Source organism: Bactrocera tryoni, chromosome 1 (assembly GCF_016617805.1).
Source record: "Bactrocera tryoni isolate S06 chromosome 1, CSIRO_BtryS06_freeze2, whole genome shotgun sequence".
NCBI lineage: Eukaryota > Metazoa > Arthropoda > Insecta > Diptera > Tephritidae > Bactrocera > Bactrocera tryoni.
The window spans coordinates 54408224-54434634 of NC_052499.1; positions in this window are offsets into that span (position 1 = coordinate 54408224).

The following is a 26411-nucleotide window of genomic DNA, read 5'->3' on the forward strand; positions in this document are numbered from 1 at the left end:
TTCTAGAGGAGATTATTGTTAAGTTTCAAGAAGATCTCTAAATCAACAGCCATCTGAAACTCTTTTCAACTTTTTTAACGATTTGTTATTATTTTTAAGTACAATATCTCCAAACCAACTTTTGCATCAAAAGATGATTGTCAATTCCGCACTTCTCGGAAAAAGAAGCTAATCTGAAATGCTGCATGAAAAACCTAAAAATATTTTACGTATCCCTTTACGTACGTGGTTGCAATGGTTCAGCCTGTTTTTTGTAATCTTCGTTGTTCTAATTGAACCACCCTTTATACTAAAAAGCAAAACCAAACAAATAAATGAACTTCCGTGTATTCCTTTGCGAGTAATTTATGCTAAAATTCATTTATAGTTGCACCACAGAAGTGGTATGTACAGTTAAAGCGACTAGTTTCAGGATTTTTGCTCTTTTTGTGTTCGTTTTGATGGAGCTTTATACATTGTTTCTCTGTTTATTAGACTGATTTGGGCATAAAATTAGCACGCATTTGCGGAAAGTTTTGTGACCGAGTGTATAACCAATAAACTTGAATTATATGGGAATATGTAGAGTTGTAATCATAACAAGAAGAAGAGAAGAAGGCTATGACGAAACATATTAAAAATAATTTGTACTATAACCACTTGGACTTTATGCGATTCGCGCCCGTCGCTACTAATTTTTGAAGTTTTGAATTCATAAACTGATCCACAACAGGTTTTCAGTTCAATACTTTCGGCTGCAGATGAAAATTTGGGCTCCTTTTTCTACCAAACATTCTTTTCTGCGTCGCATAAACAGTATGAGCGGTTGGTGTTTCATTATGGCTACTACAATATCGTTTTAATAATGCTTCAGGATTTTAATTTTGTTGTTTGGCATTTCAAGGGGGTTGAGATGGAAACGTCTTCAGTATAGGACCTTGGGTTTTTATTTAATCTAGTACATTATCGTTTTCACAATGCTTCTATATTTGAATTAATCATAGAAGGATCATAGAAGCAAACATATGAAAGATGCTTATAAGACCCGTGGAAACGCAATGACTGGTAATCCAATCAAGCAGATGTGTTGAGACTGCTTCAGAATATGGGATATAAGTGTCATCCAATTTATCTGCTCTGGAGTAGCAGAAGTAAAGTAGAAACCTACAGACATGGAATTGTGTGTTTTCTCTCCTCTTTATCCTAACATCTTTTCTTGCTTACTTATATCCTTTTAGAGTTCTGTATACCGCTCCTTCGTGTCGTGCCAGAAGAATAATGAAAGTCGTTCAGGTGTGGTACCTTGCCAAGTTAATGTAGCTAGTAAATTGTATTCTCATTTTAGAAATTACACAGGAAGTATCCTTTTATGCATTGTTTAACTCTGAACAAGGTCCATCTGTGTATATGCGAACTAGTTCTTCAAGAAGCTACTTATTTGTCGATATCGCTCCACTATGGCATATATCTGTCATTCAAACTGAATGATAGGAATTAAGAGCTTATATGGAAAACGTTTCATATGAGAAGATATCCTCAAGAAATTTGGCATGAGTTATTGCCCAAAGCAGTGGCGCAATCTCTGAAGAAATTCTTCAGATCGACCATACAAATTGGCCGATAAAAATCAAGTTCATGTAAGGAAACTTTTTTATTTGACATGATTTCTCACAAATTTTAGCATTAGTTAACGCCAAGTCTACAACGAGTGGTTTTTCAGAACGGATCACGATAGCAAATAGCTACCCCAGCTAATTTAACCGATTAGAACGAAGATATGGATATTTATGAAATATTCTTTCTTTATTAAGTTGAGTGCCAAATTTTACTTCTTTTCTCATTACCTGAGACGATTCGATTTTCTACGACAACAAAAAACATACCTAGACTGGATTATCTCTCAAAGTTTGAGTTCAATTTGAAGGCATATAGTTCTTTAGTATTTAAATCAGTCCAACTATGATTTCGAAAAGTACTAAAGTCCTTTCACTTGAAATATTTAAACTTCAACTATGCTTCATTGCAGTTTGAACTTCCTCGTAACAGCAAGGGGGCAATAGTTCGTGGGGTAAACGTGACATATGACCATTCGACTAGGTTGACATGACCTAAGCCTAATGAAATTCCACCAGTTCATGTTCTCGCCTGATAAGCGAACTTTGTTCAACAACACAATGCAACGCATGCAATTTCGCCACAAACACACGCACATGAACACACACACGCATACTTACATGCACGTCCAGTGTTGCATAAAAGCATGTAAAGCCTCCAACGGTGTAGCACTTTTCCTCTTTTACGACAAATGAGTCACAAACAGGCGATGAAAATTGGCACAAACTATGAAGGCGTGTACGAATGTGTCTGGGTGTGTGTGTCATTCGTTATTTGTTGAGTTGTGTGAAAGTTACACAAAACAAAACTTGAAAATTAAATAATCCTCACACAAAGCGCAATAATTATTGCAAGGACTGTGATAAATTCGAGGACTTAGTAAACTGACTTAGCTGACTAAGTGAAAGGAGAAGCGGTTCAGTGGTTGCGAATTCAAGATAATACGATGTTGGCTTTATTGCTCGTGACTTTTGATCATTTTTAAAACTTCGGAGGATGAGAAAGAATAAATTCTGAGCTTTGGATCGACAGTGGAAAACAATGCAACAGAAATATTTGCCAAGCTCTGTTTATCCATATTTCTAAAGATTCAGAATTGTTTCAATTAATTTCCTTGAACTGAAGTTACTTCGAATAATCAAATGGTTCAAGAGATTCACAAGATTTGGTTTCAACAATACGATGCCATTTCCCACACATCGCATCAATCAATGGATTTATTGAGAAAACACTTCGCTGAGCAGTTAATTTCACGTTTAGACTTCTTTCTATGGGGATATGTAAAATTTAAAGTCTATACGGACATTCCAGCTTCGATTCAAGCCTTGGAGCAAAATATCACGTGTGTCATTCATGCTCGAACCGTTACCGAAAACTGGACTCAACGGATGAACCATCTGAGATGTTTGAATGATAATAAACCCCATTAAATTTCAAGGTTTTGTGTTTTAGGAAACACGAATTGGATCACCTTCCCATTGAAAATTACGGAAAATTTCGTTATTAAATATATTTTTTTCCTGGAGGGAAGGAAAGCCTGTTAAACGAGTTGCAAAGAAAAATCATCTGCATTTTAATTTATGAGTGACTATAGAAGTCCAATTCACCAAGCGTCCTTATTTATTTTAAAAGTTAGACCATTAAAGGTCTCACTAAAGTCATCTACGGAAGGCGGTAACAGCAATGAATCAATGCACTTGGCACCAATTTCCAAAAAACGGCAAACAAGTCTTTCAAAATGCTCCAGAACCAGTCATCCGTCAAGACCAGGAGAAGCACATACCAATATATGTAGAACAAAAAAGTGCAGGATGTTGCAAAGCGAAGGTTTTAAAAAAAAGTTGCGGTAGTTTAAAGCCCTTTCCAAATACTTAATGTTAAAAAAATAGCAACATTTCTGACGATCTATGATAGAACCTAAAATGATTAGAAATTTTCATAATAGTTTAAAACCCCACTATAATTTGCATTAAGGGAAGCCAAGGTTAGTTTGTCCATCACTTAAAATACCTCAGGATCTCCGAAACCATTTTTGTCTACAATTTCATCCTAACAAACTGCGCTACTCTTATTGTATTGATAAAGTGGAATTCATCGCCACATTTTGAGCGAAGATTAAAGATACGACCCAACCTAACCCAACCTTACCTAACCTAACTGACGTGGACTTCTTCCTAAAAACTTACATCTCAAGGCAGAAGATATAAATAAATCTCATAATTCAGTTCGCTTCTGATTAAAGGAAGAAGAAATTGATGTCTAAAGTCAATATTTTCGGGTATCATGAAATCTTCAATATCATTAACAACATTTCATTGTAGTCAGATTATAATCGGAAATATTTTTTTTTTTAATTTTCAATCTATTACATTTATAGATTACCATAAAAATTAGCCCGTTTCTACAACAAAAAGTTCTTCCTTCTCGAAGTCACTGTTTTCTCAAACCTACTAACTCCAGCAAGCATAACATTAATAACTACTACGAGTGACGGTAATACAATGGTAGTTCTCTCTGCACGCGCAAAAGCGTTTACACATATTGCGATGACTTTTTTAATTTATGGTTTCATGGTGTCGTGTAGTTGTATTTGAAAAGTGAAAATTTACGCGTCGCATTACAACCAGTTATTAGCCACTTAAATGGGCTTCTAGGGTCGGCGCTATTTCTGTCCTTTTTTTGTTGATGAGAGTGGGATATTTGAAATAGAAACACTGTTTGACAACAAGCCATTCCAGCCACTGCAGCACAGCTTGCGTGTTCACGAATGGGTGGCTCCAGATACTATGTAGCTTGTAATTACTGTTGGTTAACAATGTGACACGACTTTTGCGCGAATAACGTGAGCGATTTTAATTCCTCACAGTCAGGCTTAACAAAAAGACTGTGGCTTTTATTTTTTGTTAGGTTTGAGGAAAGATAATCGTGATTAATATGATTTGAGATTTTTTACATATCGCACAACTGTAATGGAAAAATTAATATAATCAAGAAAGCCAAAGTCAAAAGTCCTGTTAAACTTGAATTTTTCAAAATGTCATCACCGCTGATTTTCTATTGGCCGAATTACGGAGGTCTGTTCCTCTGTTTACCCCGGCGGGTACTGCGTCGAATACTTTCAGAGCCGGAGTGTTTTCGTCAACATGACCTAGCCAGCGACTAGAGGACTTTACTTCTCAATTGCCTACTCAGTTCGAAGTAGCACCTGTTGGCAAGAGTTATTCTGCTTTGTATTTCGAAGCTGACACAGTCATATTAGTTTTGCGGGGATACCAAATTCAGACATCGCGGTTCTTTTTCGTGTTGTCGAAGGCCGCTTTCAAATCGACGAAGAGAAGGTATGAGTCGATAATTCTTTCACGGATATTTTCCAAGACTTGACGCATGGTAAAAATCTAGTCGATTGTAGATTTTCTAGGTCTAAAGCTACACTGATAAGTTCCAATCATTTTGTTGATGGTGCACTTCACACACTATGCTCGATAATGCGGTATTATGGATATTATGGAGGCTTATCCCCCTTTTTGTGTATTAAGATAAGCACATTTAGGTTCCAGTAATCGGCATGCTTTCATCCAACGATATTTTGCAAAGAGGGTGATACAGTTTTCGCCGCTGTATTTGAATAACTCAGCCGGTAATTTATCAACTCAAGTTCTTCATTATTACACATTTTGGCTGACTAAATAGGTAAATGTTCGATCTCTCTAAGACACATATGTGGGACGTAAAAAAGATGTTAATTCATAGTATGAGGAACAAAAGCAAGCGACACGTCACTTATTTGTTTTAGGTAGATGTAATGTAGAACTTTAGTAAGCTATTCACTAATTTGATTTTGTACTTTTGGTGTACAACTTGGCTAACCTGAATTCCTAAATTATGATCTGTAACCACCCCTCAGCTGCATACCTCAGAATTACCGAACTCGTTTTCCCACGAAAGTTACCGCACGCTCCACCACAGCAAGCGCACTTAATTCGACTGGAACAACTGAAATGTTGCATTTTAATTAGCTTCACTTATTTTTTGTCTATGTTTACTCTAGCAGTGACACAGCGGTGGGGAGGAAAGGTAAATAATTGGCAAAAAGTTACAGCAAAGAAGTGTATATTTAAGTAGACGCAGGATACTAATTTATTTCAATTTTTATGCTATTTTCACTTATTGTGCGCATCCATTTCGTGTCACAGTTATGATTATTATCCTTATTGTTATTCCCGCATTGACGAAACTTTGCGGTGAAACTGAACAATGCAGTGCCATGCCAATTCGCAACTTCGTTAAGTAGACAAGGTGAGCAAAAACTGGAAAAAGGTGGCAAAACAAAACTGGAGGTAGGAGCGAGCTTCGAGAACGGTGAGTCGGAGCAAAGTGTGTGTACTGCGGAGATAAATGTGGGGAATTGACAGCAATTACATGGAAATGAATGGAGTCACTGCCGCGTCAGGGTCGTTGCGGCGCGCGGCGAGTGCGCTGGAGCATTTGGAGCGGCTCGCATGCTGCCGTAAGCAAAAACAAAGGAGCACCAACAGAAGCAATACGAGCACAATGACGATGATTGGAGTAACTTTTGCACAATATGCGAGGTAAAAATGCCAGTTCTTTTACTCCTAGATTTTCATTGTTGAGAAATGCTGCGTAGAGTTTTTGTGCGCCTGCAAGCGAGCTTCAAGTCCTTTGTTATTATTATTTTATGTCGGTTTCCTTTTTTTAAATTTTTTCGTGATTATTTTTGTTGGCTTCTAAATCACGTCGAATAGCATGTTGTGAGCAAACAAAGCGTTGATATAAACTTTTATTTAGCTGAACTTTATTTTTTCAATGCAAACTTGTATAAGCTGCATAACAAAGTAGGATGATAGCGCGTGGGGAGGGTGGAAATTTAATATCAAATTGCATATTTTCCAAGATACCATTTCTATGCAAGTTGTATAAGTATTTGAGAGTAAAAAAAAAACAATAACGAGTAACACGAAGAATTTCTCAATCGCCAAGCGCATTTTTGTAAGATTTCTCTGGTGCCATAGAATATGCTGAATATACTGCGGCGTTAAGCACGATAGTCAAAACATTAGAAATTCAAAATAGTTGGCAATAGTGCGGTTGCGAAAATGCAAAACGGAATTGTTAAGCAACAGCGAATATCAGGTAAAAGTGAAAGAGCAAAATAGCGCTTGTAATACAATTCGGTGGCTGCTGCGCGGAAAATTTCAACAAAAAAAAAGAGCTTACACCCTCCATTCACCAGTCTTAGCCCATTAACGGCACAGCAGATGGCATTCAGGCAACTTTCGTTGTGCACTTTCTTCGAATTACCAGCAAAAAGTGTAAAGCCTCATTTGAATTTCAATAGCAAGACAAGGCAGTGTGTGCGCGCGAAGGGAGGAGGTAGCTGCTAAAGTTAAGAATGAAGAATACTATTCGGAGGGCGAAGAAAATTACAAAGCAGTACAGAGATAACGCTTCAAAGGCATAAGGTTATCGAGTTTATTGTTTTTTTATATGTAAAGTGATGTCTTTCAAGAAAATAGCCTATATCTTCGTAATCAATGCAGAAAACTGTCAAATGGAAAAATTTGCTTCACTCTCTGTGGTAATATACGGATTTTTCAACCCAAACGTTTACAACTCCACTTGCTTATTTTAATTTGCTTCCAGATGCTTGATCCACTCCATCAAAACGAGAGCTTTCGTGCTTTTCACTGGAGTATCATTAAAGATGCGTAGAAACTCGGGCGTTTTAACGATGCTGAATATCATATGCCCAAATATCTGCTCGTAAAAGCTGAAAAACATCGAAATCTTAGACGAGAAGACTATAGACGATAACGATCACGATTAGTTTCAGTTATTTTGCGTTGGATTTCAAGACTATCCTTTTTGGTGATGTTATAGCTGGTTTCAAGATAGACGAATTCGAAGGTATGACTGTCAACAGTCGAGTCGCGAATGTGATTACTCTTTGTTTGATGACAGAAGATATTTCGTCGCTCACCACCATACCCATTTGCTTCGCTTTTTTGTCCAACCTGGAGAAAGCAGAACCAACGACGCGGTTGTTATGGCCAATGATATCGATGTCATCGCGTACGCCAGAGTATATTGAAGAAGTCGCACGAAAGGTAGCCTTGTCTGAAAGATCGTTTAGTATCGAACGGCCCGAAGAGGTCCTTTCCGACCATGACAGAGCTTTTGGTATTGTCCAACGTCAGTTTACACAAGGTTTAATATGCGATGTTGAGAAGGCTTAGCCTACGGTAGTTGGCTCAGATTTTGCAGTCTGGATCCTTTTTGTGGATTGAGCAGAACACACTTAAATTAAAAGGCCATGTTTTAGTCCGCACATATTTTACAAAGAAGCTGATTCATGCTCCTTATCAGTTCTTCGCCGCCGTATTTGAATAGCTCAGTCGGCAATCCGTCGTCCTCTGCCACCTTGTTGTTCTTTAGGCGGGTAGTTACTATTCGAACTTCTGCTCATCATCATCGATTGGGAAGTCGGTTTCACCAATTGCTGGTGTTGCGCTTTCACTGTCATTCATCAGGTTGGAGAAATTTTCACTCAGTATGCTCTGGGCATCAGAGCTGTTAGTCGCCGCATATTTTCGTAGAAGTTTCGAGCGTTACCCCTGTTGAACAGCTTGTCAAGCCCTTATTACTCACGCATTTCGGCCTCTCTCATAGCTTTGAATTTTGGGAGCTATAGAAAGACTAATGATTAAGACAGCCACGAACCTTATGACACACGTAAATCATCTCGTCTTCCAACGTTAAACTCTAAAAACTATACTAGTTTGGATTCTGAAATTATAAAAAGAGGTTCAGGTAGATTGTCAAATTACCAGCCCTTGAATTGAGTAAATTAGTCCCTTAGTGGCACTAGCCTGTTTAAAATAACAATTCCAAAATCCCTTTTCTTATAGTCTGATTCAGTCAAAACTGCTTATTTTCTGGTCCACACTCTAGATTACAACACCTAAGAGGGTTTAGATAACACCTACAGCAATAATCTAATCGATTAAGAAGGTTTCTTTTTGGGTATAAGAAACATTGTGGCAACGAAAGATAAAAATACATAAAGCCAAGCTTTAGACACCATATGTCCACATCAAGTTGTTTAAGAAAATTTGTGCAAAGGACCTTTGTTGGCAGGACCAAATCTTCTGATTGGTATAGCTGCCCAGATTTGACAACATCTAGAATGGTACTGTGTATTCTCCGAGTCAACCAAATTAGGAAGCTTTTTGATATAAAACTTAATAGTAATAAAAGAAGAAGAATAGTAAACTCTCAGTATCGAGTTTACAACATTAAGCTGTCATATTCGACGCTTTCAGATTCGTCGCTGGAAAAATTGTTGGAGAATATCAAAAAGTAATACTCGATCAAAAAACGATATTAGTTAGGCCGACTTTTTTGTAAGCTTTTAAATATAGATGCTGAAAACTTGAAATGACTTTAAAAAGACTACCACTGAAGTGACCAGAGATAAGTAAATTCTTCCAGAAATGCCATCTAATAAACTTTGTAGTTTTCCTGGTCTGGTTTTACGCTGACATACCATCCACTCAAATTTAATCTGGTCTCATGAATAAAATTGTTTCACTTATTTTAATAAACTTCTTTATTATCTCCTTATAAATGTGCCCTTTCTGAGCCAATACAAACATTGCAATAATTTTTCAATTGAAACAAATTCATGAAGAACCACACCATAGTAATTAAAGAAACCGATTAGCATCACCTTGTGTTTTGTAGACTTTGACTTGTTTTTTTCGGCTCGTTTTTGGAGTGCCATTCGCTATCTTTCTGAACAGTGTCGACCTCTGCTCTTCCTGCAATTGCAGATTGCTGTTTCCGGCACCATGTCGTAGTCAGTTTGCATAAGAGGCTATAATCCATAATAAATGGGTTCTTCTTGAGCTTGCATTGTCCAGTGTAAAATGAGACAAGTAGTGAGATGCCTTGGGGTTGTTGCATGTGAAGCAACTGCAATACGGGGTTGCCGGCCAACCATAACATTAGCAGCTACAGAGCGGACAAGCTCGTCAGACAGTTTATTTTCTGCTATACCCCCGTGGTCTGGCACCTGTGTTAGTTACACTTAGCTGCGACTTGATTGGTTATTCAGCTGTTCTAGGCACACCTGCAGCAGTATCGATTTAATCGCATAAGCTGCGATCGTTTTAAGTGTCGCTTGGCTATTGCTGAGTATGAGGATACTTTCACTGCGATAGTTGCGTTGGACTTTTTGCAAATACTTTTGCTTGGAAGATTCTCGGAAAACATTCCATGGATATGGAAAGTGTAGTACGCGGTCTTGCGACGCCTATACCAACTCCTTCTGACTTTTTCGAGCCGTCGGTGTACCACTTAATTTGATAACCGGTCAGTTCGTAATGCGTACCGTAATTCCAGTCAGACGATATTACCTTCCCTCTGCTAAACTGTTATGTTTTCATTTCAAGCATTGTATGTTTAGCTGTTTGATTGATTGCTAGCGATGTGCGCTCCAGCATGATCTCTAATGCAGCAGTCGGGCACGTAAGCATTGCACTCAATGCGCAGATCCATTTGATAATCCTTGGCTTGCAGTCCTAGGGTATCCCAAAAAGGCTATTACACATTGCTCACCTTGAGACCTTTTGTAGCTTTGACTATTGTCAGATCCACAATACTGAAGTGTGGAATCCAGCGTGAGATCCGGATATTTGACCATATTAGCCATCTCTAACTCCCTGCCACCAAGGGACCATTCTAGAAGGAACAAGAATTTTTCAGGCATAAAATTAGAAAGTTCTTGGTGTTAAATTTCATATTTTGGAAACTCAGACCATTGAAGAAATACTCGAAGATTTGGAAAATACGAATTACATTCTAACCTAAAAAATTTTGGTTTTGGTTAGCTAAAGTTTAATAAAACAACTATGAACTTACAGCTTTCCCAGCTTGCACTTCATAAAAATCAAATTTTAAATCAAAACTCCATTACTTTAAACAAAAACACAATCGACCAACCAAATTTATATCGATATCAAATTTTAGCCATCCATTTAGAGATTTAGAGCGACAAACAACAAACAAGACTTATATACAAAAAGTTTATAATTAATTCAGTGCGGAGTACAAAGGAAGAATGGCGTACATTGCTTATATGAATAATGGAAATAATGAAAATGAATTGTGCGAAAGTTGGTGAATGATAGGATCACCCACGGCCAACTAAATAATGAGCTAATTAAAAGCCAGCGAATACTTTTAAGCAAATAAGTATATTGTATTAATGGCCAATATGCCGAAGGCACTTCGGTGGCAACGACCACCGAATTTTCTATGCAAAAGTGTCAAACTATGCCCGAGTGCGTGCGAAAATGAGCTGAAACTTTTACAATTATAATTTTGTGCACATTTAAATGAATCGCAAAGTTTGATGGAAATTAATTCAATTTTACGCTGCAATAACTTTGAAGATGGCCGAGCAAACTAGAGATTGTCGAAAAAGAGAACTGTTGAAAGTATTGAAAGTTTAGAATGCACTTATTGGAAGAATTTAAACACCATAAAAGGCAAAGAGAAGTGTAGAGAATTTTATAGATTATTGATTATAAAAATTAATTTGCAGGGCAGAGAAAGAAATGACTTCCAGATTTTATCTGTGAAAAATAGTGTAAACTGAAGGCAGAGTTGAGCCGTTTTAAAGTAATTTGGACTTTCTGATTATCTTATTAGTTAGAGTAACATTCAATTGCTATTTTTAAACAACATAAGCTGTTGGCTTCTGAGTCCTTAATTCCATCTAAAAATATTGTATGCCCTCCGGAACTCTCTGTTAATATTTGTTGGTTCTTTACACTCAGCTGATTAATTTAAAACTTGGGATCAAAGCAATTAGAACTTATATCTGTATAAATCGTTTTGTTTAAAATTTAAGCTCTGCTCCAGGATAAAGATTTCTATGATATGTATCCTTTTTTTGTTCTTTTAGCTCAATCCATAACAAATACAATAAGCTAAGAGAAGTATCTCAACTAAAATATCTGTATCAGATTGCTGGTATCATTTCATATTATGTTTCGAAGCTGCGTCCAGGCTATTGATTCGAGCTATGTGACCTAATTATACAGTGATCGCTGCTTAGCCTTGACCCGCCAATGTTTATAAATATTTATTGCGAATGAGGCTTTAAGATGTTTGTGAAAGCTTATTTTGGAGTGTTTTCTGGAAAATTTCACTTTAAATATCATGTTGAAAAGTAATGCTTACGATACTTCTTGCATCACTAAAAATATCGACTACCTTTCGAATTCAAGGGTCAATGGCTGGCTAACAACCAAATTTTGTGTGGCTGTGTGTTCATTCTGACCCAGAGTCATATATAAGGGAGCGATAGTCTATACACAGAAATTTTGGTTTCACCTTAATTGCTGATTCTACGTTAGTTTTGATGCGAGAGTCGATACTACGGCTTAATCTATCGTTTGACGGTTCAATTTTATTTGAAACGCCTCATTATAGGTATAGGTACGAAAATGTTCCATAAAGGCACTTTTTAGTTATGCAGTAAAACTGGGATGTCATATATCAAAACAACTAACAATTTCCCGACCTACCATAGCAACCCAAATTTTTTTTCGATACGATTTTTGTGAACGACTTGTCCGCTGTTTCAAACTAGGCAGTTCAGTTCAGTTTCGGTGAAAACCTCTTCACTCGACGAAAATTTCATCCCAGCGAGTATCCCTTTGAGAAGTGAGGACAGGAAATAGTCGCTAGGGGTCCGATTTAGAGCATACGGTAGATGTAGAAGCTATTCGAAGCCCAATTCATGGATGTTTGCCATAATTTTCACTGACTTGTGGCACGATGAATTGGCTTGGTGATACAACACTTTCGTTTTCTTCAAATGCGGGGGTTTTCGGCGATTTCGTTTTTCAAACAGTCCAATAAAGCTGTGTTATAGTCACTGTTGACTCTTTTTCCTCTCTCAAGGTAATCGATAAAAATTATTCTAAGCGCATCCCAAATTACGAACGCCATAACGACTATTGAGTTTTTCCACGTGTTTGGAGCGGGTTCATCTCCAAACACTGCTCCAAATGCTCATGTTTTGGAAGCACCGATATCGGACTGCTATAGAATATAGCTCTCATTCAAAGTGAGCACGCAAAAGAAAGAAATCTTTTTTATTTGAAAAGATATCTGCATCAAATTTGGCATCAATTACTGTTGAAAGTAACAATCAATAACTGAGGAAATTTTTTAGATACAAAATAAACGATCAAAATCCTTGTGTCAAAAACTGTTTCATTTAACAAGATATCTTCACGAAATTTGAGTGGAACTATTATCCAAAACACACTGTGCAAAAATTGAAGAAATTGTCCTGATGGGATCATAATAGCATATAGCTCTCATACACACTGAACGATCCAAATCAAGTTCTTTTCGGAAAACTCATTTATTTGACGTTATATCATCAAGAAATTAAGCATGGCTTATTGCCTAACGCAGTGATGCAATTTCCGAAGAAATTATTCTGATCGGTTGACTATAATATATAGCTGGGTTACAAACTAAACAATCGGAATCAAGCTCTTGTCACAAATAATTTCTTTATGAAATGGGTAATAATAGAGAGTGATCCATTTCGAGGTTACCCACTTTTTTAAAGGAAAAACATAAAAATTTCAAATATATTTTGTTTTTTGAAAATTATCTATTTCAAATAATTTTCGCGGATTGTCGATCCGTTGAGTCCAATTTTCGATGACTCGTTCGAGCATTTCGACTGTTAACTGGCGATTGACAAGCGTGATGTTTAGCTTCAATGCATGAATCGATGCGGAATGGTCCGCATAGACTTTAGACTTTATACGAGTACATATATCCCCACAGAAAAAAGACTAACTGTGTTATATCACTTCATCCTGGAGTGAAATAATCACTCAATAAATCCATTGATTGATCCGTTGTGTAGGAAGTGGTGCCAGCATGCTGAAACCAAATGTCACCGAGCTCAGGCACCGAATAGTCGGATATCATGTCGCACTAACGGTCGCCATTGACGGTAACGTTCTCACCGGCATTATTTTTGAAGAAATATGGGTAGATAATTCCACCGTTCTATAAACCACAACAAACCATTGTTTTTTCTTGTCAAAATGGCTGTACTGGAATCTCTTCAGGTTCCAAATGTGGCAAGTTTGCTGTTTACATACCCATTTGGCCAGAAGTAGGTCTCATCGCAGAAGAAAATTTGACTCGAAAACGTCGAATCTTCTTGGAACTTTTCCAGAGCCCCGGCTGTATTTGGCACAGGCTGTATTTTGTACCCTTTCAATTTAATATTTCCATATAAAAAGTTGTTTCCTACGGCGATCCGAGTTGCTGCGAACGGTACCGAATCGACTCTTCACGGTCTTCGCGTACACTGTCAGCCACGGCTGTTAAATTTCCATCATTGCGTGCTGATCGCGGTCCATTCGGTGAAATATTTTCCAATAATGAATGCTGAGTCTCAAGATGAGTGATGGTGGTGCGAGTGCGAGTTGTAGGATTTGTAAATGTTGTTCAGCTGTAGGTCCTTCCATGATGAAATACCAAACAATACTTAACAAAAATGACATGACAGGTTGACACGACTGACTCGTGATCTGTTAGAAAGGAGGATCTCTACTTGAGTCACTCATTAGCTTCGATATAACCCAGTCTTTCCCAAAGTGGGCGATAACGCCCCCTTGTGGGCTCTGCAGGTGTCAAGGGGGGCGGTAAGAGACCCAGAAAGAAAATGGGGGCGTTTTGTAGAGGCCTGGAGGGTGATTTGTAATTTTATTTAGCTAGGAGGCCTCTTAGACAACGACTGCATGAGCTCTCAACTCTCAACAACAACTTGTGAACATCAACTAATATGAATTAAAAGATTGCTCAAACTCGGTTCTATATTTCTCTCCGCGTAGTTCATATATCTGTCCTATTTAACACTTTCGCATTTTAATAGTTATTAGTACTCGTAGATATCTATCATGTTTAAACAAGTTTTTGTTAAATAACTCAAATTGTGCATTCCCGTATCAATCGGCTGGTTCATTGTATACTTGTTCGGACTTGTTGTGTACGATTGAGCGTCGAGTGGGATAAACGAGCTAATGCATGTTTGTTTTATTCCTGTCGGTGGGTTCTGCTTAAGCATTCCTATATAAACAATGTAATATTTATTTTATATTCGTTTGTGGTTTTGCGCGTAATAGATGAGCATTACTTTCGCCTCCTTTACACTACTCGCGAAGTTGAACGTATTTCTCAAAGCTAAACAATGTCGGAAGTAAAAAAGAAGAAACGGAAATACTGTGCGGAATACATTAAATTCGGATTCATTGAAAATCCCACGAACCCATCATCGCCTTTGTGTCTTCTACTTATGTCTAAAAATATTTTCGAATGAAGCAATGAAGCCTTTAAGACTGCAAGATCATTTGAATAAAATGCATCCAGATAAGAAAGACAAGAATGTCGCATATTTTCAAGACCTAGAGAAGAATCATAATACTCTGTAGGAAAACTATTTTCGGCGGACTTCGAGCTTCGTACAATATCTCTTTGTTAATTGCTCAAAAAGGCAAACCACATAACATCGAAGAAAAGTTAATATTGCCAGCAATAAATGAAGTAATAACTACTGTGCTTCATAAACCGGCCGCAGATATTATCCGAAAAATTCCTTTGAGTAATAATTCTGTGAAAAACCGAATTGATGAAATGGCTGAAAACATTGAAGAATCATTGTGCGATCACCTGAGGTCAAGTCAATTTTCAATTCAGTTCGATGAGTCCACTTTACCAACTAATGAAGCATTGTAGTTGTCTTACGTGAGTTTTATTAAAGATGAGAAAATATGTAAAGAACTATTATTTGCTAGAAATTTAGAGACCGATACAAAAGGCGAAACCATATTCAATATATTGGAAAAGAAAGAGATTCCTTTGAAAAATATTATTTCAGTTGCTACGGATGGCGCTCCGGCTATGACAGGGTGCCATTAAGGCTTCATAGCGTACTTAAGAAATAAAATTCCAGATGTCCTTGGTGTACATTGCGTTATTCATAGACAACATTTAGTTTCTAGAAACTTAAGTGAAAAACTACTGTATTTCAATCACTGCAATATGTCATCAAAGCAGTCAATAAAATCCGCAACAGCTCTTTGAATGATTGAAATATTTCATCAGCTTTGTGTTACTATTGACGATTTCAACCGTTTGTTGTTTCATACTGAAGTTCCTTGGCTATCAAGAGACAATTGTCTGACTCGATTCTACAACCTGTTTGACTCTGTTATAGAGTTCTTGGAAACTAAAGATACAGAATTGCAAGACAAGCTCATAACATCAAAGAATGATATAGCTTACATGACAGACCTGTATAAATTGTTCAACGACATGAATCACCAACTGCAAGGCGATATACTAAATTTAATTAAAACAAAAAACGTCGTTGCTGCTTTCGCAGCCAAACTGCTTCTACACAAAATGAATCTGGGCAGACGTGAGTTTCACAATTTTCCAAATTTTGCAGTATCACGCAGTAACGACGAATTGCTTGCCTACTGCCAACATTTGGAAAACCTCCACATTGACTTCACCGAACGATACCAGGACTTTTTGAACATGGAAATACCAGACTGGGTGTTGGATCCGTTTTCAAATGTCAACACAGCAATGTGACCTCAGCTGGACGAAGAACTTATAGAATTGGCAACAAACGAGGAAATAAAAATCAAGTTCAAAAATGGTTACCAAGAATTTTGGCTACAAAAACCGATCCAGCAATTGTACCCTGGATTGTGGTCAATCGTTCAACGATTCTTGATAGCATTCCCGTCGTCATATTTGTGTGAACGTGGATTTAGTGCTGTGACAACACTGCTTACTAAAAATAGAAATCGTTTGCTTGTTACCGAACGTGGTGACTTGTGACTGCTCTTGAGTAAATTGGAACCTGATATTAACAAACTTATTAAACAACATCAGATACATCCTTCACATTAGTTTTTATATAAGGATCAATTATTTTAGTTTTATTTTTAATAAAAGATTCTCTGTTTTAATACTATAAAGTTGTGTTTCAATAATCATTCTTATTGGCAGGTGGAGCCCGTAAGAGTTAACTTGAGACCTAAGCGCCGTTGTACTATGTTACCTACTGCGCTCAGGTTTCAAGTTGCGGGTTATAGTAAAAGTTTCGCTTAAAATTCTCCGTTAATATACATATATAGGTCACAATAATTAATTAATTTAATTTGAAGTTATAGTGGTTTTTAAATAGGTGAAAAAATGGGGGCTCTAAAAAAATATTTATTCTCAAAGTGGGCAGTAGACAAAATAAGTTTGGGAACCACTGATATAGCCGAAGGCGCCATATTTTCTTGTTTTCATTAACTTAGATTTAAAACTAAAATATTTTTCCACTGTTTGTTTAGTTAACCTGGCCATAATGATTCCAATACTTTCAATAATAATAATTTTGCTAAATTATTTGGCAGCCTTTGCAATAATATTACATATACTTGTATGCATAACGTGAGCATAAAGATTTAAGTAGGCAAATTTAAAAAAACTGTATTTAAATTTTCGTTATTTTCATTTTATAATTTATTTCTCACACACTTATATACACACGTACACACGTAAAGCTAACGTGGGCATTTATTTAAAGCAGAAAAGCCATTAAATCACTAACCCCAGCTTTCGCACGCAAATCCTTCCACGCTCGGACAAAAACACAGATAACAAAACAAATCACCCTAATTGCGTCAACATTTAACACAATACAATTTGCTTGCGAAAATATGCGAAATATGCCAATAAAAAACGGTCCAAATGGCGTAAATAAATTGGCGGAAAACGGCTGGCATATAAAAACACACATTGAATGGCGCTTAAAAATTGCCTGCATACATTATAGTTTATTGTTGTTGTTGTTTTGGTGTTGTTATTCTTATTTTGTTGTGTTGCTGTTTATGAGATTCCAAGTGAAGATCAACAGAGTCGTAGGCAATTTTATTGGCGGAAAGAGCGCCACGAAATGCGTAAAACATAAAACTATGGCAAGGCCACGCATGTGTGTTTGTGACAGTATGAGCATGTCCATGTGTGTGTGTTTATGTCCCTAACATATGCTTTACTGAAACAAAAGCAAGCTCTCGGCGTCTTAGTTGGAGCGAGTCGGCGGCTTACATATTTTTATTCAAACAAAAAATATTATAAAAGCGCCTTACCGTTACTTTAGCCAATCGGCAAAACTAATGACTATATAAATTTCCGTCATGATATATGATTGGCGGCGTCAGCTATTAGAAAGGTCGTCTCCTTGTATGCTCAACTCCTTTTAACCTAATGGGTTTTGTATTTTTCAAACACTTGTATTTGCATAATTTATTGCACATGCGGCGGCGTTGGCGGTCCATTATTTCTATTGTAACTTATAAGCGACAGCAATTTTGAAGAGTAAGGACATAGAAATTGTGCGAAATTTAAGAATTCAAATTTATTTAGAGGAAAATCTCTGCTTAACTTCACAGTTTTGAAGACGCAATTTTTAGTGGTCAACAATATTTAGAGCAACCTACCATTAGGGTGGTCATTAAATGTAAGTTTGCTTTGTCTTCACATTTTTGCCAATTCTACTCGGAGTGGCTACATTCACTTGTGAATTTTTAAAACTCGTTATATCGATTATACAAAGTTTTGAAAATATTCACCAGAAATCGATCCGGAAAATTTGTCAGATATAAGCGTATTTAGTAAAATTTCAGTGGCCAAACTTTTAAAAATGTTTTTTCGAAGCGCTGTTTTCGGAGTCGGTGAGGAAAATTTCTCCAAAAGGGCTATACACCAACAACTTGAAATTTTTCATGACATTCGGTCATATATTTGTCAGGCAATGATAAAAGGAATAAAGTTTTTGATAAAAAATATATTTTTTTCCAATTTTAGGTGTAATTTTTTTTAGTAAAAACGACTTTTATTTTTGGAAAGCCGCCATATTTGTCAACAAAAAAATTTTGAGAAGTCCTTTGAAACCTGCGTATATATTTCATCTATTTGAATAATAAATTTTTTGGTGTATTAGGCTTGTGAAGCACACATAAGCAAGCAAGCCAGCGCTTGACGTGAATTTTAATAGATTTTACGACTAACGACATGAGCAGGTATTTTTTGTATTTTTGAGCTACCCTATGAACGTGACTTTTATAGTTTTGCATCCTGAAAGATCATTTAACCTTGCTTGCCTTGTTCTTGTCCAGAACGTCTTACAGACTTGGGTTTACCCAATCGATCTTGTTATCGGATGACAGTCGTACAACAATCTTGGAAATATTATCATCAGTGAAGTCACTCGTTTCTGCTGACACTTTCCACTGCAGCTTTGCTTCCCAAGACACATCTGGCCGAAATGCGATACGAATTTACTGCATTGATTGCTGCTTGGCTGTCTACGTAGATGTCGAATCAAGAGTTGCCAACTGATGCATTAGATACTAGCTCGGTGGCTTTTTCAATAGGAGAAAATTGCCCACTACTATGGAATGTACTATGCGATAAAGTGGTACGTCCACAGCTGTCAAAAGAGGCCCAATTAATTGGATATGCGCGAAAAAACTTTCCCAAATTCAAAATCTCTGCAATGCGGTCACAGCAAAAATTAAAGATTGGCTCACGGAAGCTAAGCTGCAGCTAGACAGAAAAAAGACCGAAGCGGTGCTTATCACAAGTAGAAAAAAAATAGAAACGATCACCTTAAACGTCGACGGATACAACGTTACAACGCAAAACTGATGTACCTTGGTGTCATGTTTGATAAGAAGCTCAATTTCGCAGATCCTGTATGGTACAATAAAATTAGTGCATGAGAGAGGGAAAACCCCAGCGCTAAGAATCTACTTACATGCTTATAAGACATTGCTAGCCTTTCTTACTTTTTCTTCCACATTGTGCTACCACAGCAGTTTGACATTTGAGACTACTCGAAGGTGATTACTTGCTGCGCCCCTTGATAAAGTGTGGTGTGCCATTTATCGAAGGGAACCTCCATTGGAGGGTTTTGTATTTTCTAGTGAACACGAGCACATCTGTTTTCTCCGGATTCAACCACAGACCTAGCTTGTCATGCTCAATACAGAAAAATCTCCCTCAAGACCAGATAACCTTTTTCGGTGGTTCTTCCTGTGTACATTAAATTTTATGATATTTATCCTATAAAATGGAAAAATCCAACTTTAAATTCCATTGAATTTCATAGAGCACTGTGGAACTGGTTCAACAAATATTTAGCTACTGAGTATATTATAAAAAAGTGCAAGTTGGAATACCCTAACTTTAGCTGATGGCAGTCTTCATATGAGCGCCACTGTACTTCTGTATACCTCAAGCAACACATGGCGTATGCGTAACCAAAGGTAGCAGTATCAAATTTCATTTTGTGGTGTATGAAGGAGGTTATCTAAATGCAAAAGAGTTTCGTTAACGTCAACGTATACACTCCTAACCTTACACACAGAGTTTTTCACCCAATAGCGGATGCAACGCTTCGGAAAAATTGTAGACCCGTCGACAAGGCTAACACGAAAGGCGTAAGCATATTCAAATTTGCCTCCATTATCGATTTTGTGGTGCATAGAATACTCTAGCCGTTACTTTGTTGGTCATATCAGCCTTACAATATTTCCACTAGCTGGTTGTTAGACTGGTTGTTACTGTTCATTGGGGTAGGCTTTTTACGTGGCGGGTCCCAAACCCAGCGCACAACCCTATGCAGGGGATGTTTCGCCTTCTCACTTTAGCTCACCTTCGAACGGATGTTCTTAGGCTAACCAGAGGATACTTGGTCAAAGACCGGAAGTCGTGAGCTGCTTGAGTCATATGTAAAAGAATCGTTTCTGGCCACCCCCAAGTGAACGGCGATCAGAGAACTTTCCTCACTTGCGTGAACTTCTACACATGACCCCATCCTCCAAAACTCTATAAGTCGCTCTATAAGTCGCTCATAATTCCCGTCCTGCTATATAGTGCAGAGGCTTGGACGATGTCAACAACTGATGAGTCGACGTTGCGAGTTTTCGAAAGAAAAGTTCTGCGAAAGATTTATGGTCCTTTGCGCGTTGGCCACGGCGAATATCGCATTCGATGGAACGATGAGCTGTACGAGATATACGACGACATTGACATAGTTCAGCGAATTAAAAGACAGCGGCTACGCTGGTTAGGTCATGTTGTCCGAATAGACGAAAACACTCCAGCTCTGAAAGTGTTCGACGCAGTACCCGCCGGGGGAAGCAGAGGAAGGGGAAGACCTCCACTCCGTTGGAAGGACCAAGTGGAGAAGGACCTGGCTACGCTTGGAATATCCAATTGGCGCCACGTAGCGAAAAGGAGAAACGACTGGCGCGCTGTAGTTAACTCGGCTATAATCGCGTAAGCGGTGTCTACGCCAATTAAGAAGAAGAAGAGGTTGTTAGACTTGCTTTTCGCTTGCCGCTTTTTGACTTTTGCATTTTCGGATTCTTGTTGCCACTTTGTGTGTTTTCTGCCAATACTTTGACGGTTTATTTGTTGTTTTTGTTTTGTTTTATAAATTCTCTTTTCCCTTTTTGAACCTAATAGATTAGCATAATTTATGCTGTTGATACAACGGCGGCTTGCAAGCAAATTTCCGTAGCTGAGCCTAAATGGATAAAGGATAACAACTGACAGTTTTAACCAGCCTGTGGTGGTGGTAAGCTGTCTGTGTGTGCATGTATGTATGTGTTTTGTTTATACATGGATTTTTGTGGTCTATAAATAAAATTTTTTGCATTTTTTGCTTTGAGTTGGGTCGCGGATTTCGTGTTTGTCGGGATCAACGAAAACAACGGTTAATTGAATGGCATTTTAAAAATATTTTTATTGCTAAACGAAAAGCCGCAACAATAACAAATCGTGCAAATATTTATAACCGCCGCAAATAGGCGATAATCGCTCGAGAATTTCAATTAAAATAGATTTGCATTCACAGAGACAATATTCAACTGCATTTTTATTTAAAATCTGGTAAAATAATTTAAATTCAATACAACAACAATGGCTGTCAGGTCTTTAAAAATATTCACACTTTTCCTTTGTAGGCGAAAAAGCACTGCAATTCAGCGCTCTGCGCAACTTTCCTTTTAAATTTATAAACATTAAATTTGTTGCACATAAAATGCAAGCACTCTCTATTCGTCGGCACCCGCTAAAGCGCCGAATTTTGCTCGCCATATCAGACGCTTTTCGCTTTTCAGATTCTTGAAAGGTGCCCTTCGCATTGCCATTTCGTATTTTGCATGCGAACGAATCGACCATAAATAAACTGCGCTCCGACACCCAAGAAACTTTCGTAACTACTACCAAAACAACAACGACAACAGTATTAACAACAACAATGAGCAAGCTGAAAATATTAAAACGCAAATGAAAGTAGAAAAGCGTAGTGCTAAAGTAATGCAACAAATTGCCAGAAAGAAGTCGGTGTGAAAGCAATTGAAATGAAAATTAAAACACTCGAAAAAGAGCGAGCGCCATTGGAGTGCAACAGCGAAAGCAGTGAGCATAATAAGTTTAGTGCGGGAGAGACGTGAAAATTAAATTCGAATTTAAATTAAAGTGAAGTAAATAGAAATAATTTATATTTTTCAAGGTAATTACCAGTGGCTGTCCAGCTGCAGTGGTTGAATGTATACAACTCATTGGTTATTCCGGTCCAGGGTTCCACGCCAGTTTTCAATCAATATTAAACCAGTTTTTACTAATATCTGTTGCATCAGCTATTTTCCTAAGATAGTTATCTAGCGATAAAACTGCTTATAAATTCCTTAACTGTACGAAATGGAGCCCATAATTTCTTCAAATGAAGGACCAGGGATGAGGAAGCTTATCGCTTTTGAATAAAGTGGCACAACTCTATTCGCCTAACAGTTTCTCCTACTATTGTTAGACAACAAAGAGTGGGAGATATAAAACTGACGCGCATTAAAGAGCGAGAAGCCATATTAAACTCATTGAAGCTATCAAAGAGAGTATTGCTTAGAGTGTAGTAGATTCATATTACTCACTGGAACCATTTCTGGCAGACATTTTGCCTGATGATTTTAATTTTTTGGTTTGTCTACTGAATTTTCATGATACTGAAAATGTCTAATATTAATAAATATAGTTAAAAAAACTAAATAAAAATCATACATTGTCCGACTTATTCGATATAAGGTCATACGTGGAAGTTAGGGTAGTATCGACCCGATTTCATATAATTAATTTTTCGTTTTATGATTTTTTTTTTTTTGTGCACACGGGAACGTTTTATGCAAAAAATTAACTTTTTGGTCACTTGAAATTTCACTAAAAAATTCATTTCGATGAAAAAAAAGTTTGTGCGTGAAAAAAATTTTGAAGAAAATCGGTTCCGTAGTTTTCCGTCAATCCATGTCACCGCAAAGTCATTTTTCAAAAAATATTCGCGTTTAAGGTTTCTAGTTTGGGCTTAGACCGTGACGATGCGCGCGGTTAGAAGAGCTGTAACGTTTTTTCTACTGCTCGAACCTCTATGAAAATTTTTTAGAATACTCTTTACAATAAACAACTGATAGGGAGGATTCCCTGAGCCTAAGAGCTGAATTCGCTGCCAGTTTCTTACGGAACAAGTCTGCGCAGTAAACCTCAGCAGACATGGCATTTGCCTTCATATTCGAAGCAGCTTTATTATACTTCCTCTTGGTAATTTTTGCAGTATTTTGGTTAAGTTACGGGAATAAATAATTTTTTATTTTGCTTTTTCGTTATGATTTCTTTCAAATGAAAATTTAAGTCTTCTTGTTTTGAGCAGACCAATCATGTATATATGTATAGTATGTATGTAGTTCGGAAAATTTTCTGAAAAGGTTCTGCATTGAAATAACAACAAAAGAGCATACTTTAAAAGAGTGGAAACTTTCTCAAAAAGCAGTACAATTAATCAAATGATTTCCAAGGGATGAAAGAATTTAACATGCAAAAAACCAACGCACAGAAATTTTGAAGCACGCGACCTGGCCTTCTAAACATACTTCAACATCACTGTGTCGTAAAGGCGTTTCTATTAGAGATTATATTTTATCACAAATGTTGTTTGTATTGGTCTGCATAATATGGGCTTTGATGAAGTTTCGTTAGACACCCTTTACTATTGATTCCAATCATATTAATATTTAAGTTAAAAAATGATCACACCAAAAAGTTCAATTCTGCTTGAATAAGGGGCACATAAATATTTTTTCGAGATACTCGCGATTTCACACGGCACTAAAAATTAGTTCTGCACTGCTGAAAGTGAAAGTTCGACACAAGAAAACTTTGCCAGTGAGACGACTTATGATTGACAAAATATCAAAAAACTTTACTTTACAGGCGACTTTTAAAAAGTGGTATTTACCCAAAATTTCGAAAGTTTTGGCCTGTCAAAATTCAGTTTTTGATCAGTTAAAAAAAATGTTACGCCATTGGATAAGACAGAATATAGTGAATAACAATATTTAGTTCCTTCATACCGGATTATTCTGGGATTCTATTGGGGTGAGTCAAATCCTCGTATCATTCCTTCTTTGTAGGAGAAAAATAGTCTACAAAATAATTTTGGGTGACGTATAAATATAAATATAAATTATAATATTCACGAATATCTGAGTATGAGATAGCTCTGGGCAAAGTGGGTGCGTGCGAACTTATTTTTGACCAAAAACAACGAATATTGATGATTCGGTGAAGAGTTTGGAAAAGTTCAAGAGTAGTAAACCCGAGTTTTTGCGACGATATTTCACAATAGAAGAAAACGGCTCCATCATTATTCGTGCAAATTACTGTCGAGTCAACCGAGTGGACTGCACACTATTAACACGCTCCAAAGCTCGAAAAACGCAACAGCCGGCTGGCATGGTTAAGGCGTCTGTATTTTGGGATGGGTTATAATCAGTGTATCACCTTGAAGGAAACTGTGTTGAATAAAAATAAATACAAATTTCTCCACAAAAATGTGTTCTACTATGTTAGGCTGGGGACTTTCAATTGATTTCACACTAGATTGTAGGAGAGTCGAAAAACAACAAAAAATCCACTTTAATAATTATATAACAAAATTCTTAAAAAAATAATGAAATTATTCGAACATCACCAAAGTACACATCTTACAATATATTATACACTCGCACATCCCCACACAGGCAAATTAATGAAAAGTTGCGTATCCGCCATGGACTGCCATTGCCAAAAGAGGTAGCCTCGCATGACAGTGCAAAGGTCTAATACCCCAGGAGAGCACTTACGTGCGTGCATTTAACTATGCAAATTCAGCAAAAGTACGAGTGCTCCGACCCTCAAGCACAAATGAGCACACACATGCACAAAAACAAACCGTGAGTCTTTTTAAATGGAGGCAACAGCTGAAGTGAACGAAATTGAAGACCACGCCGATGGCAAACGACCAAACTACCAAGTGTACTAAGCACACACACACACATACTTGCATGTGTCTGCATGCGGCCTCTTCATGCCACCCGCGCACTTCTGGGCGTGTCCAATGCAGTCACTTGCACACAAAATGCCTCTGTGGCCGTCATGTCTTTCAAGTTCAGTGCAGTCTTCGATATTTGTTATCCTCGTGTTCGTCTTCAACGGCGTTCTCGTCGTCGTCGGTGTTGCTGTTGTTGCTTTGTGCCAAATTTCATGCACCGAAACTTTGCCATGCACTGCTGCTAAGTAAAATTCCATAAAGTTTTGTTAATTCCACGTGAAACGTGCTTTGGTAACTTTTTCGTAAACGACAGTGGTCTCAAAGTAGAGAAACACATAAAAGACAGCAACAACAACGCGTATGTTTGCAACTATGGAAAATGCAATTGCATATGAAATTGTGAGCTATGCATTACTGCAAAAGTGCACATTTATCTGCCGCTTGCGCTTACACACACATGCGCATATAAGTTTGTTAAAACGTTTAGGGTTTCCCTTTTTCGTTCTTCTTCATGAGAAATGGCCGCTCGTTTATTACGAAATGGACTTTGCTATGAATAAACTGTTTGGCTTTGGCTTGCGTATTTAAGAATTTTAACCCTGACCTGACAAATTTTATCACCCCGCCCCTTATTGCTATTGAGGATTGTTTGTGGAAGATTACTACCGTTATTGAGATAATACCTTTCGGATTTCAGCTCGTTTTTTAAATGAATTGCTTCGAATCCAGCTGCTTGTGTTGAAATACATATTTTCTAGCGAGGCACTATAGAAAAGTATTATTACATAACCGGCAAATTAAACTTGACTGGTTTTTCAATTGCCCGATCCACTTTTTATGCAAAATTAAGCAAATATTGGCATTTAAACTAAATTCCTCAGTTTACGTTCGAGATAAATGTACATTAAGACTGTGGTTCGAACTTTAAAGTCTGTTGGCAGTCGAGAAATTTAGGAGTTATTTTAAGCTCTTTCAATGTCTATGCACAAACTTTATAGATTCTCCTCTTTAGTATCATTATATCGTACTCTTAATTTTCTTCTTCCTGTATTTTCTTATTCTGTACAGCATTCTTTATTAAGATGCAGGATTCTTACTAGACAATACTTACTTACAACAATCGATAGGTTAGCTTTATTCGACCCTTTTCAAGCCCAAAACTTTTCATACAATTTTCCTTGGACGGTACTAGCAGACTAACTTAAAGCTTTAACGAAAGTTTAAAATGACACTCACTACCTGGTTTAACGACATATTGACATAA